Source organism: Zosterops lateralis (genome assembly GCF_965231275.1).
Source record: "Zosterops lateralis genome assembly, chromosome: 3".
Taxonomy (NCBI): Eukaryota; Metazoa; Chordata; class Aves; order Passeriformes; family Zosteropidae; genus Zosterops; species Zosterops lateralis.
In genome coordinates, this window is record NC_139764.1 from 56034369 (window position 1) to 56051761 (window position 17393).

Here is a 17393-nt window from a genome sequence, read left to right on the forward strand (position 1 = left end):
CCCTCTATGGAATAGAATGAAACAGGAAAAATACAAATACAAGCTACTTCACTGCTGTAGTTAAGACACTTCCTGCAACAGATGTAAAGGAGAAATTAAAAAAAAAAAAATGAGAGAACATATGCCGTAGAAGAGGGAACTACATTATATCAGCCACTAGACATCTCATATATGTCTCCATTTAGCCCAGATAAGTCCTGTCTTCATCTTTCATCTGAGGACCACAGCCCATTGCACTGCACTTTCTTGCATTCTGATTCTGGTTAGAAAAATCTCTCTAAGAAGTGGTGTTAAGGAACACTGTATTCCCTACTTTATTTGACTCTGAATGATTAAGGCTCTTACCAGTTGCACTTCTGATGCGGTTTATTCTTAATCAGTCTGACATCGCTTTGATTTTACTTCCACAACTGCTTGATCTTGCACTGACTTGTCCTTCTGTGGCATTGGTGTTAAAGCTCCAGCCTTCAATCCCTTTTTAATTTATATGCTGTTAACACATTCTTAAAACATTTTCAGCTAAGGAAAGGCAGTCTCTCTAAATCTCCTCAGCTTACACTGAGGAAACTCTCTTGAGGTATGTCATGAATCTCAAGGGCTACAGTTTAAGGCCATTTTTTAACTGTCTTGTTTCTACTAGATAAGTCAGAGACAGAGGCAGGAAAACAAGTGCTGTTGCTTACTTCCTCCAGCTTGGTCACGCTGGAACAGATTTGTGTCAAGTTCAGTGTGTTATAGGAGCAGCCTAAGGCTGTAAAACAATTTTCTTATTTCAGGGCACATGAGCTGCATGTCAGCCACAGAGCACGCAAGAGTGCCCGTAGCTGATAAACTTGAAGCCTCCTCTCTCTGACAAGGACTGGCACCATCGCTGCACTGAGATGCAACTTCACATTTGCATTCCAGCAAGGACAGTACTGCTGGGTGGGCACACCCCTTCCATTTGTACTGCTCTCCCTCATTCATCTTCAATTTCTTTTCCTTAGGCAGATGTTACCCACCCATATTTTTCTTTATACTGTGCATACTTCCCTCTTCTCCTCATCCATCTATGCCATTATCTTTTTTCTTTGTTTCACTCAACTGCTGATATGAACTCTATTTTCTCTTAGAGACCTCAGTGCACTCCCTGAGAAGCGGAACAGAACTGTACTAATTCCCAAACAGTCATTTATATTTCTACAGTGCCTTCTAGCTGTGCATCACGAAATGCTCTGAAAAGATAAGCAAAATAAATCAGCAACACTGCATCTCTAAAGACAGGAGTGCTAACCTCTTTCCTAACTAAGTGAAACTGGGCACAGAATGACAAACTAAAATCTCCAAGATGGGTCATGCAATCTCAAGGCCAGGCTTGCTATGCAACTTGCATTTCTTACATTTACCAGACTTGCTGTGATCCTGTGCTCTGTTCAGAACTCTCCTTTCACTTTGCTGTAAATCACTCCTCTGTGATTCTGTATTTTGTTTCTAAGAATTCATATCATTTTAGAGCTGTTGACAACTAATTTCTATGCAATTATCAGCCCAAAAGGGATGCAGCATTTCAGAAAAAAAATATATATATAGGGTTCTATAGAGGTATCTGAAAATATGAAGTTTGTGAAAAAGAATTGACTTGAAAAAAAAAAAATATTGCGGGTAAAAGCTAGCAGAACTTACTAAGAATGTAAACCCCTGACCTTGTAGCCAGTACAGTGGCTCTTCCAAAGGGAGGAGATACTCTGAAGTTGTTGAGTTACACAGTGTCCCTGCTGCACTCTTGCTGGGAAGACAGGTGACCTAAGTGCTTCATGGCAGTGACGTGCTAGTGCCCCAAGGGGAAGGAAATTATTCATTCCTCATTTCTCAGCTGACTTATGACTACCTTGGCTGTGATGTAAGTGAGGAAGCTTGTCAAGCAGGGGAGGGAGAAAAAAGATAAGGGGGTGGGGTGACTAAAGGGGTAAACATGTAAATAAGAAAGCAGTATTACAGATCCAAGCTGCTATCCATACAGCACTTGTCTTCTGCATATCCATATGGTCATTAAAGGCTTTTAATTTTCCCTTGACACTAATCAAAGCTCCCACTGCACCATCAGATTGGTCTTATATCCCCAGAATCTCTTCTGCAGTAATGATCCTAGTTTCTCAGTATCCCATATTCCATGTTCTAGCCCTGATTCTCACAACACTTCTATTTCCCTGACACACATTACGTGTCTGACTGGGCAAGGGGCAGCACGGGTCACAGCTGATTTAGAACACTGAGTGCTGACAGGAACACTTGCACATCATAGAAGTAAAATAAGGACTGAACTCAAACTTTTTTTTGTCTTCTTCCTCACAATGAATTTTCATTTTTTTTTTTAGTGAATTATCATCTTAGAAGTTTCTACTTCTGCTGAATTTGGTTGAAATTTAGAATTTATCGGTGAAATTGCAGAGCTTGATGGGCAATACATAAGCTTCATATTGACTCAAGTTTTCCCATTTTTGTATCTCTTTTGGATCCTAAATAGATCCCAGGCAAGTGATTCTTTACCTGTTTCTTTCTATAACATAAACATGAATCAGCCAAACAGAAAACAAGAGACAGCAAAAAAGGAGGGTAAATAAAGGGAAAATAACCAGCTCACATATGAGCAATTTTGTCAGCCAATTAATTATGTCTCCTTTCCTGACACTTAGGAATGCTACTGATGTCAGCATACAGTATGTGGTTACCTTAGGTCAGATGCAGACACCTCCTAAATAAGAAAACTAAAGCAAATCTTGCAATGAACCTCAAGAGCTGTTAAGTCACCAGTGCTTTTTTGTTCCACAGATCTGGTGAATTATTCAGTCTTGTAGTTAATAACATTTCATAAAGGTGAAAATCTCTAGTCTTGTTAGCTTTCAAACATGGAAAAACTCTTAATAGTAGGGGAGTCACTGTGAGACTTGATCACTTTTTAATTATTATGGGGACAATAAAAATTGCTGTCACTTGCCTTCTTATTGACTGTCCTAAGCCCAGAAACATACTTGTTGTCAAGGAGGTGATGAGTTAGAATAGGAAAATTTCTAGACTGCTTCTTCTAATACAACCAAGGCCAGTTACATTTTAACATAATTTTCATTTTCATTTAGAAGTTTGAAATATTACTTCTCAGAGTGTGGACCCACCTTTTCACTTAATGAATAATGTTCTGAAAAAATTGATATCTTGCCTAAAAACAGTCAGGAAAAGTAATTTCACCTGTAATTCCTTTTTGGTCTATCCTATTGTCTCATTCGTTCATGTGCATTCATAATGCACTATCCTGCAAGTAGCTGTCAGACCAACAACCTGAGGTTTAATACTTCAAAAGCAAATGCTTTGTGTATACAATGGATGTTTTTCCCTGAAATAGAAGGAAATATGTTAGTATGTCCCATGTATTTCATTTGTGGGAATATGTAAAAGGTAAAGCAGTTGCATCAGTAAATATTGGCTGACATTGCCAGTAGGCAGACACAAAATGAGTACATCTGTAGAACAAATAATGTAGTTTTAAAAAATGCAAAAACTAAATAAAAATAATGGTATGTGCATTTTTTTCATTTCTCAGCCTTGTGTTAGTAATGTGTCTGGGAAGACACAAAATTGAGGAAGATAAGATGTTTTGTCATACTAATCTTGAGGTCTGTGACAGGTTACTAAAGGAAGGTTATTATATGTCAGTGACAAGGAAATATTTTTTTTAAGAGCTATTTTTATGTTTCGTTCTGTGTACGTGTAAATGATGATTTGTGATCAGCCTGCTTTGTTCACTCAGTGCTGCCAAAGAACATCCCATATAATAAGCTTGGCAAAATCCTCAATTAAATCAGGTCAAAGGAGGTCAAGGCCTAGCAACCTTTCCAGAAAGGCATGCCAGAATTTTTTTCCCTACCAAACTAGAGATAAATCACGTACTGCTTCTCAAAGAGGCAAGAAGCTCCCACCTTCTACATGCTCAAAGCTGCACGTTACCTCTGTGCACAGCAGGAGTTTCCATCTTTCAGGAGCAGAGTACGCCTGCAAGTCACAGCCATTTCCCTGAAGGCCAAAGCATCTCCCATCTTTTGTTCCTGCCCAAACCTTGGTGGATGCCATCCAGAAGGGACTTGAGGTTTCTAATTTTAGAGTAAAGAATTACTTGGAGGGACAACTCCTCTTGCAAAAAAAATTACATAACTTCCACATCTAGCTTGTGGGGTGGGTGCTTTATTTGGCATGTTCTTTAGTTTTGGTTTCATGACTGTCTGACTGCAATATGGTGAAACCCTTCTCAGGCTCATGCACTTGAGCTCATTTCTAGAAGCTTGAAAGCCTGGAGAGAAAGATGTGGAAGCTGGCTCATGAATGGAGTCAAAACAGAGCTTCAACATAGCTCCTTACCCAAGACTTGGGAATCACTCTCCAGTCTTCCAACTGGTTTATCCCTAGCCTGTACCGTCACACAACCATTACTAAGAAAATCCATTATACCATGCACTGAGCAGAACAGTGATGTGGGAGAAATCCACATTACATAGTCTCTTGTGGACTCAGTGACATGAGGTCCATTTTAGCCTTTTAGGTCCATTTTGGCATCTTTTTCAGATGGTGCAGCCGTGTGTGGAAATTCCCTCAAATGTCACCACAGGAAACAAACAAACCCCTGTTAAACCTTGGTTTAAAAACCAAGCAGAACAAGTTATGGTGTAGTTTGTTAATGTGGACTATAATAGTGATACTCAGATCTAAAGAAAAACCTCTAGATACAGTCTAACTTTCTAACACTGTTTAAAGCCTGCACAAAAGTTGAGTGAAGGTGGCATTCAATTTGATGGCACTGCATAACTCTTCTCCCTTCTCTCCATTAAAAGCTGGGGTTTAATCTACTATGAAAAAGGCAAAGTAGGAAAGAAGCAGTCACTAGTCAGCAGGCAGACATTCCTGCCTTGTGCTGGTCATTTAGCCAGGAAGCATAAACATGAATCAACAGATCCAATCCGGGTGGCACTAAGAACGAATGACGCATTGGAAAACATAGTGGAAGAGGTAACAGGACAGCAGATGAGGCTGAAAAAAAAACCTACACAGAGAAGCAAGCAAGCAGATTCATGATTTGCATAGGCTGAAAGAGAATTTGGCCTCCGTGGTCCCATGCCAGGAAGGCAGGACCACGTGGCAGTAATCTCACCTGAAGGGAGACAGGCAGTCCATTTCTCTGCAGAGAGTTCCCAAGCAAGAGTAAAAGCAGGGATTCTGGCCAGCTCCTCCGCATCCTGAGCAGCGTATCCTCCGCTGACTCAAAGCCCATGTTCAGAGGCTTCCTTCTGCACATTCCAGGTATGATCAGATTCATAGAACTCTGCTATCATGTCCCCACACTCAAGTTTAAACCTACGGTGAGGAAGGGCATGACCCCTTAAGGCAAAACTGACAAAGATTAATTTGGTACAGGCTAAACAAGATGCTGTCAAGGAAGAAAATTACCCCTCAGTGAACATCTAGGTACAGAGCAAAGCAGTGAGCTACAAGTTCCCTTAAGCATCTTCTGTCTCAAAAGACAAAACTCTAACTCATTCATCTGCCTGGCACAGTGAAACCAGGTAAACTGAGACAGGTATATTGAACATGACAATATTACAGTATTTTTTCCAGAGTGACAAAGGAAAAAAAAAAGTCAGAGACATTATTCATATAGAGAAGAAAAGAGATGTAGCACCACTACTTATGAAAATTACACAAAACAAGAAAATGAGAATTGTTGCTTACCTTATGTGTAGTATTCAATGCTTTAGAACTGAATGTGCCAGCTAAAGTGTCAGTTTCTGGTTTAGTTTATAGACTGGAACCACAGAAGAAATTGCATTGTGAATTCCCCATTTCTACTTCACTGAAAGTGCAGTCAAATGCTGCCAGACTGATTGCTTGCCAATCAAGTTTGTTTTGAAGCTACACATATTTGCTGATATCACACTTGAAGTGTACATTAGAAAGCTTATTTATACCACCAAATAGGCCTACAACAGCATGGTTTACCTGGACACTGCCACTGAACAAGAGCTAAGCATTATGGTCACAAAATATTGCTTTAATTTCAAAGGAAGTGTTTGCCTTCAAAGAGGACTCACACTATTTTTTTTAATATGTTCCTCTAACAATGAGATTCATGAAAATTAAATTGGTTTGCCAGAGCAGCTTTGTATTCATTATAGGGTTCATTAAAATGTATATATTTGGTCCTGATCAGATAGTCAGGATAAATTTTAAATACAAAAAACGAGAAAAAATGTTATGGAGAATATACCAGAAAGCTGTGAGACATTGAAAAAGCACATAGATTGGTCACAACATAATCCTATGACACATTAATACTGTGTCACAGTAACATACGGCTACCTAGTTTCAAAAAGGGTGTTTTTATGCTCATCAAAAATAAGAATGAGAGAGACATGGTTTAAACTGACTAAAGCTTTTAATGTAATTGTATCCCATGGGATTCGAATTTATTCAACAGCACCACATGGATAACCCTGAACCCATTCAATTTGAAGCAGGTTTTTGGCTCAGTGGTAACCAATGGCCTTAGAAATTACATAACACAGAAAGTTTTCTCATCACTTTATCAAAGACCTAGTACATTCTCCCCCTCTCCAAGAGGGCCAACCATTCAAACATAATCCCAGGAAATCCTATTGTTTACAAAAAATGCTCTCATCCCAACTTGCACTTTACAGCTCCCTCCAGGTGTGGCTGGACACTTCTAAATGAAGTCACTGGAAGGCCAGGCATGCGTGCAGTGTTGCAAAGTTCTTTCCTGGTCTCAAACACCCTAAAATAAAAATAATACATGGTCTTTGTGCTCTCACTTCATAGCAAGCAGCCAGCTGCCAGCATTACCAAACCCTAAATTTGCCTGCCCTGCTGGAACACCCTTGTCTTGCACCCAACAGAGCATTAAGTATGCAAGGTTGAGAGCTGTGGCAGCTACATTATATAGACTTGCCAACTTCTGTGCCCTGAGCATAAGCTTCCCATAATGTGCTGCTTCATGCTACTGAGGAGGGGTTCAGATGGCCACACTGCTGGTTTCAGCTCTGAGACCCTCTGTGCCAAAGATGTGCCATCTTTAAATCCAGAGGTTATCAGTATCGGGTGCCAGTGGGTGGAAAGGGGTGGAGGCTGCAGCTCTGCAGCCCATCCCAGAGTACTAGCCTAGATCTGTGATAAAGCCTGGGATTTAGGGGACTTGGTTTGCATGAAGACCTGGGAGGGAACTCCTACTGAAACTGCAAATCTTTCCCACACAGCGTCCCAGCTCCTGCCCACACACGGCGTTGGTCTCTTGAAGCCTAAGACCTGGAGGGATTTGCCTTTCTCTATCTCTTCAGGCCTCCAGAAGTTTTCCTCCCCCACTTCTGGCACTGAGCCCAAAAGGCAGCTGCTGCACAGCAAGGCAACAGCTCCTCTTTCCCTGCTCCTCCCTTAGCTCAGACTGATATCAGACGTCAGTCTGTGGATCCCTTCCCAGGAGGAACAGCCAGAGTAATTAAGCTCTAGTTGTGCTTGCAGGGATCCCAGCTCCAAAGGGAGATAGTTCAGCTATGCAGACACCAGGAGCCTACATGACTGAGGACATGTGCTGAGTGACAATTAGGGATCCCCTTCTGCACCTGATGTATCCAAACCAGACTACACAGTCTCAGTCTGGCTCAGACTGATAATTCCCATATTTCTGAAAGCAACAAGCCTCTCCCCTTTCATCTCTCAACTTCTTCCTGTTTCTTCCATCTTTAAAAGCCAAAGCTTTCCCTTGAGCATACAAAACCCCAAGAACATCTGTGACTGATTTGAAGATCCCTGAAATTGTATATATAATCTTTTAAATGTTTGTTTGATTACTAGGAGGCAATTTACTATATAAAAACATGGAGTTAAATTGAAAAACAAGCTGCCTACATTGGACAAGGAAGAACAGTTCAGTTTCATACAGCTCAGTCATTTACCTGCCATTTCTGGAGAGGGTTGTCACACTTAGGATCACTAGGCCCTTCAGAGGTTATGGAGAGGGTCTCATCCCTCCTTTCAGGTTATAAAGTAGGGTTGAGGGAATACTCCAGGACAGGGCTTAAAAATGCTTTCTTGTGATGGTACAAGAGCTTCCCAAAGTCAGATTAACCTGCTAAGTAAGAAGAAGTTAATACTGTGGAGGAGGGATCATCTGACTAGGTTTAGAGGCACATTTCCTGAAGTATTCAGAAAGACTATTAAGAGAGTAGACAGCCTTCAGTCCCACCTTCTCTCCACTCAAAGCTGAGAGTCCCAGTAGATTCCACTTTTTGGTTTGATGCATCTAAAGAGAATATGTCTGTACATGGGTTATCTGCTTGTATATTTCTTTGATTCCTCTCACCCAAAGTTTAGTTATTAGGAAATACATGGTGTTGTTTTATACACAAGCCTCCTCTTATAGACTCTAAGACCCTAAGAAAGAGGATCCATCGGGCAATACAAAACTGGAGAATGGTACCAGGTCTAAAGAGTCACAGAAGTGTTCTGTGATGGACTGCCACCTAAATTTGTTCTTCTTTAGAAGCTGACCTAAACAATTGAATAGAAAGATAGAAAAGAAGAGAGACTCAGATGGGGTTATACCTTAATTCCCAATCTTGGAATGCACAACACATATTCACACTTTTGCTCCAGATAAAAAAAGGCCAGCTTCTGTCATCACAACACCTGGCTGAACCCCCAACTGTCCTCCCAAATACCTTCTCTCTCTGGGGCACACACACTCTCCCAGCCTTTTTTTCTTTCTGTCTGGAAGACAAGTCATGCAGCAGAACCAAGAAATTAGTAAAACCTAGGTGGCAAATGGCAGCATTGAATAATACACCACCCTGCCATGCCATGCCATCCCACTGTGACCAGACTGCTCTGAACAGTGTTCAAACACGTGTTCCCAAAGGGAAGGTTAGACAGCACCTGGTCCAACACAGATGAATGTTCAGCAGCTGTGCAGCACTTTGTTTGCTGCAGCCTGACTGCAGTGCTCCTCACAGCCTGGGTGTCTAGGAGAAGCAGGGGGAACTAGAACAGTACTGAGTAAAAGTCATGGGCCCATTGAGATTACAAAAAACAAAAAAATATCCTCCCACTCTGTCCTCGGGCTCTTCTGGGTACTTGGATGCATCAGCAACACTGCGTGCAGGAAAAAAGAGTGGTGAGAGCAGGCTGGAACCTTTTTGCCCCGGGACGATAAACAACTCTCAGAGGCTATCCAGGGGATTAACGGCAAGAAATCAGCATAAGAGAAGCTAATGGGGTAAAAGCGTTGACAGGAAATAAAGATTCCATCACTAACTGCTACCACTTCAGCTCTCCCAAGTGCAGCTTTTCCCTCCTCCACATTCCCCCCCCCCCCACCCCCACCATGCACAGGCTTTTTGTTTCCCATCAGGATGCAGGTGTGATGGAAAGTGCTGCAGGAGAATCCTGCTCTGCTCCTTACAATGGTTTAATCTCTTTGACAAGCCCTCCCCTTAGGCTTTCCCCCACTAAAAATAATCAACGCTTCAGTCTTGCATAGGAGTTTATCTTTAAAGACTGTGGGATCAGTGCTTTATTTCCTCCTTCAGCCACACACTTTTCTTTCTTCATGTGGGAGAACTTGTTCCTTCTGCCTTGCACCACCACAGGCTTTGACAGATGCCCAATACCCAGCACATGCAAGCTCAGCAAGAGCCACAGGCTAGTCTGGGTGAAGTGGTGGTCAGCCCTGCAGTCCTCAGCATCACACTGATTTCTGCTCCTTAATTTTGACCACATCAGGCATAACCACACCACCCAAGGCAGGCTTGCTCCTCAGCTCCAGGTGCAGTCAGTAAGGGATGCATGCAGGGAGGCTGCCAAGGGCATGTACAGCTAATCATTTCCTATTGCTGTGATTTATGAAAACACCAAAGAATAGCTGGTAAAACTGCTGTGGAATTGTATCTCTCAAGTCATATAGTCCTGCAAAACAGTAATCATTCTCTACCACATATGCCATGAATTCCTAAGACTCTCTCATTGTTTAGTTCTCAGTGCTCCCTCTGCTTCAATTTTTCCTTTTAGCAACTCTTTCAAGGTAAAAATTAAAGGTATTTTGTCAAAGTCAGTTTCTCCATCAACTGCTCTGTATTGCCTCTAGTGAAAAAGTGCAAAGCAGTGTACATTAGGTTACATGGCAAGGAAGCAAAAAAAAAAAAAAAAAAAAAAAAAAAAAAAAAAAAAAAAATCACATTAATTGGAGAAATTTAAGTCGTATCTTTATAAGCATTATACAAACAACATAGTAAGGAGGCTTTCATTAAACTTGCATGAATCTATCTTAAAAAAAAAAAAATCCCAACACTGTATATTCCATCCAGGACCTTGCCTTTGTAAGAAATTTTCTTCTTCTTTGTGAGTACAGGAGCACAGAATATAGACAGAAACCCCTGCCTGGGAACACTTTCTATTTTCAAGTAGACACCTGGAATCCTCCTCAGAAGTAACTGAAATGCTGAAAGCAGCATCCAAGACAAATTTTAAGTTCAAGAATAAAATCTTTTTTTTAAGTGCACAAAGCTCACTGCTGCCAGCCTGTCCAGTGTTAAAATATTTCTGCATTATTTATCTATCTTTCCTTGATCTCCTACTTTCCTAGTACCCTTTCAGCAACCACAAGTATTACAGGAAGAATACATTTGTGATTAATGATCAAGTACAGATAAGGTTAGTCACTGACAAGCTGAATATGAAATCTGGAAAACTGATGTAAGCAGCAAATTTGAGATTATCAGACCAAGATTATCATGGGCTGCACCAGTAATTTTCCCCCCTTAATTTCCTTTGTAGATTATCAGCACAAATCCTACCACTCATGCACAGACAGAAAAAGTATGTGAAATGGTTTATCCAGTGTTACATGGACAGGAGTTCCAGTCTTGTGTCTTAGCTACCTGACTGAATATTCCACAAGGAGAATGTTCCTTCACTTAATGTTGGCATCTGACTGACTCACTGCTTGGACAGCCAAGTAATTCCTCCATCCCTGCAGGCAAATCCAAGCCTACCTTCCCCCAGAACACAATTTTTGTTGTAACACAACAGATCTAGTCTGAACACAGCCTTACAGATGTGCCTTCAAACCTGTGTTCCACTCCCAGACCATTTTGCCCTTCTATGCTCCCATTAGGCTTCCAAGGTCACCACACTTCATATTAAAAGGTCACTTGTGCTTTCTTCACAAGTTATCTAAAATCCCAGGCTTAATTTTCCCACCATTCATGGAAATAGAGGGAGTTCTAGCTTTCATACACAGCTCATTCCAAATTCTTTTAAATAGAGAGTAAATGAAGATTTATTTCAAAGATAGGAGAAGAGGGAGGGAAAGCTTTTTCTCCACAGCTTTCTCATTCTTACGTTACATAATTCCCTCATGACTTATCCATATCTGAAGGGAAGGAACGAAGGAATGTTCTCCTTTTTCTCTCAGGCAAACAGCAGAAACTAAGAAAGTCTACACTCTTTACTCAGAGGACAACAGTAAGAGCCTTTGAGCAGACTGGAGTTGGATCTGCTTCTCAAGAGAAGTGTCTGCGTGTCATGCCTGAGCTGCTGGCCAGCCAGGATTGCAGAGGTCTGGAGAAGAGTATGAAGATCAGCAGGGGAGGAAAGGAAATACATGGGGAATTAAATCAATGAAAGGAAATGGCTGAAAATTAGTGACCATATTCTTATTTGAAGACACCTGTGAACTTGACAGTCTGTTGTATGACTAATGGAAAACTTTGTATCTGTATCACTGCAAAGCATATGGCAATATGTGACAATGTAACTAGGTAAAACTGGATCTCTCCTACAGCAAAGAAAAATCCCACATATACAAGCCTGTCAGAGCCTGGATGAAGTGAGTTTCACCCTTGGCATTTGCAGTCACCTCTTAAGCTATTGATGTGCACGAGAAATTCAGTCTTTCGGTGAGGTCCTGTTTTGATCACGGATAACACTCCAGTTTTTATCTCTCAGATGCACATTCGTAGATCTGTGATTTGGGCAACAGGGTGCGGTTAAAGGTAACTGGGGCAAGAGGACTTAGGGAGTAAACTCATTTCCAGCCAAAGGTTCTCACTTCCTAAATGGTGTTCTCGTGCCATCTAGTGGTACAAAGGCAATAGTAGCAAATGTAATGGAGCCTTTCATGTGTTTTCTTGCAAATTAGGAGCAACCGAGGATAAAAAAAAGATAGTATCTACAAAAGGTTAGGGGAAAGCTCCTTCCATATGAATAAACTGTCTCTGAGAAGCTAAACAACAGAATTACATTTATGTATCCAGCCCTTAGAGAGCAGAACAGGAGTACCAGGTTAGTTATGCAGTTCATAAACAAACTGAAAAAAGAGAAAAATTATTTAAAACATCATTTACTTCTTTCTTACAAAAGATGTTTTAATTCTGGACAGGGATACTGGCCTGCAGGCAACACTCTCTCCTATTACATCAGTTGACTCCGAATAATCCATGCAGAAAACAGTGTTTTCCCATTTAGCTGCTCACAGAAGGACTCTGCTCTCCTGGATCTAAGGGACAGAAAGGAAACACGTTCCTCCCACAGTACAGATCTGCTGCATGATTGTGCAGGTGAAAATACACATCCTCCAGTCAAGAGGGACTCTCAGGCTCTGAGGGAACACCCCATAGGTAGCAGACATTTATGCAGAGAATCCATCACCATCCATGGCTACTCTCCATGCAAATTTTCAGAAATCAGTCACATTTTTAGTCCATTCTGCCCTGAACCACCAGTAAGATCCAAAAACCACAAAGTGGGAACCCACAGACAGCTGACATCAGCACAGAATTAAAGGTAAGTGAATTCTGAGGCAATTTTTGATTCAGACCTTGTTGCAAATCTTCCACATTCAATTCCTGCAGATGAAAGGGTAGTCTTCTACAAAATATTTATCCAGTGTAAGTTAGTCAGCAGTCAAGCTGTATTACTCTGTATTTTGGGTCTACCCAAATTTATAACACTACAGTCTCATATGGAGTGAGCACTGTGCTGGCTAATTACAGCATCAATTACAAACTGGTTTCAGCTGCTAATCAAATGATCCACAGAATATCAATTACGTACTAAAGAAATTCTCTACTAATCCCAAATAATTACACTCTTGAACTTTGCAATTTGTTCATCAACAATTTACTAAATTAAATGGGAAGGTAATATTCACAGAGAGTGTTTATTCACTTTGATTTGCAGGAAAGGAGGTGCCTGCCAGATTTCTCCTGGCAGTTAAAATAGACAACAGTTGACATGAGTTTGCTCTAACCTTTGTTTATTACCTCATTCACACTTGTGTTTTGTCATCTAATTATAAACAGATAGTACAACAAATCTAGCTAAAAGGAAGACAAACGTTGGAATCAAACCCACTTTTTGCTACATATCTAATGGAGTTCAGGTAGTACACCCACATAGATAAAAAAATCACAGTAAAAATAAGCACAGAAAGATGGAGATCTTGCTATTGACCTATGCTTGCTATTTTCCTGACCTTTCTGCCAGCTCAACACACTATGCATAGTATTCATGCTTGTTCTATTAAAGACTAGGAACACTGTGCTCAAAGCCCTGAAAGTACCTATAGCAAAAATATACTGTGAGGTGATAGATGTGAAATGAAGGACAGAAAAGAAATTGAGGTCAAAAACATAAGAAGCAGATATTATTTTGCTGCTGTTCATTCATCATGAATGCACTCAAATTTTACCAGGTATCAGAGAGAAGAAATAGTTAGAGGTTACCCTGTATAAAACATTCCTATCTTCTGCTAAGAGCCAAGATACTTTTTAAGAATCCTTCTGACCTCAGTACTTTTTCCAAGATTTAATTCTGTTCCTTCCAAAACCAGCAATGTTTGGTGTTTGCCTAAGATTTCCTTCCTAGGAAAGTGGCAAAACTGCAGCCAGTTAGGAAGCACCAGTCTGTATCACATTAGAATGCTGTGCCACAGTCCTTATCTGTGCTTTATACATACACATACACCTGTTCTACAGAGACATTCATACATACTTGCACAGCCAGAGTTAGTGTGACAAGACACAACAAGAAATCTCCCTGTCAAGTACCATCCACCAACCACCTCTGATTTATGATGCTATTGAAGCAAACAGAGACACTTGAGACGCAATGTATTTAAGGTTTGTGCATGAGGTTTTTCTCTCAGAGCTCACTGAGCCACTTAAATGAGACACCACGCCCTGTTCAATGCATAACATATCCCTACTGAAACACAATCTGGAATCCTACATAGAGATGATCAGTTGTTGCCTTCACATCCTGGCTAGTAGACAGTTTGGAAATACAATTTCTCATTTTGAGGGCAGTCTGAAATACAGTTCAGCATGAAACAGATCCTAAATCTCTTTCAAGTGATTATACTTGCATATGCTGCTTTGGTCTCCAAAGCAGTGAAAGAAAATAATCACAATTCTTTTCATGCTTCTTGAAGGTTAATCAAAATGAGTCAGTATTTTCAGTGGCTTTTGATTTCTAAATAGATAACTTATTTATAAATATTTCAGGTATTCATTTTGAAGTTTTTCTTCCCTTTGCAGGACCAGCTACTACTAAAGTTAATTGATAATTCACCCTAGTTTAAAGGTGAGGATGCTCTTACTTCATACCATTTTGCAAAACTGTAAAATATGTGATTGCTTAACAATCAAATTTATACAGCTACATATAATTTCCATCACCTTATTTATTGATTACACTACCTTTTTGCTTTGACCAATATTGATATTTCACTGAATTTAAAATTATTCTTCTCCTATCATGTGCCTCATCTCCATTTTCCAGCAAAAAAGGAAATAGAGACCGATATTAAAGAATGAGTTGCTCTATTGTATTAAGTTTAAAAAATACCCTGAGGAATAAAAGGCCTTGTACCAAAGAGGAGTGGTGTCACAACTGTCCTGCTTGACAGCAGCTAAGTCATCACACATTAGTAGCTTTTAATACATAATTCCAAGAGTGACACAGATTATTCAAGGGTCACTTAGTCTCCTGAAACTTAGTCAGACCTAAATTTAATGCATTCCATTTCACAAGCAGGAACAAACAGAATGCCTAGTGTAGGAAAGCTCTTTTTCTCCTCCTCTTTGACCCCTTTGTGTAGACACTTAGCATTGCCTGGTAGTTGTGGCTTGTCTTGCTCCGTTTCTTTTCTTCATTCATAAACCACAAAGTTTACTGGTACACAAGTACAGAAAGCAAACTTCAGAGTGAAAAAGGGGGTGCCTTATATCACATCTCATATTTATTTGCCCCAGGAAGGCAAAACCAGCAGGTTGTTGTTAACCCTTCCACTTGGTAATGCTACTTGCATAGAGATATCTTTCACAGCAAGCTGCTAGGGAACATATTTCTCTTTACCCAAGAGTGGTACCTTGGCATTAGTCCCACAGAGAACTAGCTGTGACAGCCTTCTGCAAGCTGAATGAATAATTGCTATCCTATGAGTGAGCTAAAGGAATAGTTTGAAGATGTTAAAAGACTTCTGACATTTGGACCATTTGCACTACAAAAACAGTGACACAAAATCTTCATTAAAATCCAGTGCATAATATACAGACCCATGTTCCTACTGCATGTACAACTGAAAAGGCAGCCTCTTAAAGCAGATCCTGTCTTTGAAGCATATCTGTGACTGTTGTGGGTCTCCACAGCTGTGCCTTTGTCCATATGACTCCCAATATTCACACTTTGAACTTGGTATTTGGAAAAGATGCTCCTCAGGATGATTCCACCAATGCTGTCACATGGTTGGACAAAACTGTTGGACTCTGGTGTCCCCCTTCCAAACTGAGTCATTTGTGATCTGTTACAAGATCCTGCCCTCAAGTAATAGACGAGCTTACCCTCAGGCACAGGGTAGCTCCTCATAAAAAAATCCCAAGAGTTCTCTTAAAAGTCCTTCAAACACCTCATCTCTCAAATCTATGTCTCAAAAAACTTGGTAGCTGATGCCTTGGGGTCATAGTCATTATCCATCTTGCTGATCAGCGCTGTTTCCCATGTCTTACACTGTATTACCTGGGTCTTGGAATACCTTTGTTGTTTCTGTCAGAACTAGTTCAACTCAGTTCCAATCTTGTAGCTAAGTTAATACACATACACAACCTGGAACAGGATGTGATATTTAACTGGTAACTTGCTGTTGCACTGATCCAAGCTTCAATAACTCTCTTCCATCTTAAATGTGAATGGAACCGCTGCCCAGCTCTCATATGATCAAGTGTTCTCATTATTTACACTCCACAAGCACAGGAGAATTCTGTCTATATGGGCAAAGGCTTGGCTCTCGTAGATGCCTGATATAGGTAATGTTAGCCAAAAAAATAATTAAATTCCTTGAGAGTTTAAGTCATTAGTACAATATCTGTTCTGCTTTGACTAAGCTCTGGTGGGTGGAAATCTTCAAAAACAATACAGTAGCCCAACCTCTCCTAATGATCTCCATGGAGGTCTCATCAGTGACACAATATGATGCCAAGGCTGAGCTCTTCTGGAAACAAAAACTTTTTAGGACTTGCATGTGCTTGCAGAATTAGCATTTGCATTTATATTTCTTTCAAGTCTTTTGCTGGGAGCAGTTTATTAGTGCTGTGGATTCATGTTTTGTCAGTACCTGGCATTCAAGTATAGCTGATCCTGCCTTGGAGTGCAAGCTGGATTATTTCTCAAGATTGATTTTTCATGGGCCCATGAGATCTATGTAGCAATTAAAGAAATAAATCAATCAGATGCTGACTGCACATCTAGTTGCTTTAATGTCTTTGAAGTGCTGCAGCTTAATCAGAGCAAAACCACAACATGAGGTAGGGGCTTGTGTGCTTTTGTTCATCTTCTGAGGTTTCACAGCACCAAGTTGATACTTCCTCACACCCAGAAGTTACTTTACTTTTATTGTACTAGTGTGAATTTGTATGGTGAGAAACGTTTAAACACACAGCTCATAAATCATAGCCTGTGACATCCCTGTGGACGAGCTCAGACTCAGTAACTGTGCCTGGGGACAGTTATTTCTGTCAAATTCAAGATAACAGCACCTAGATTTAAACTACTTGGGAAGAAGCTAAATCCTCACAACCTGCTATTTCTATCAAGCAGAGAGCACTTAGATGATTACTACAGCCCAGCTAACTTATGGGAATCTTGAATTTGATCACATAGCTATGGAGGAGATGGGCAAATAGACCAGCATAACAGAGTCCTCAGACCTTGCACTCTGAATCACTAAGGTTAAAAAACCCTACCTTCTAGCAGCATCTTTTGGGTTCTGGCTCACTTGTCTTGAAAGAAAGATGGTGGAGTAGGTAAGG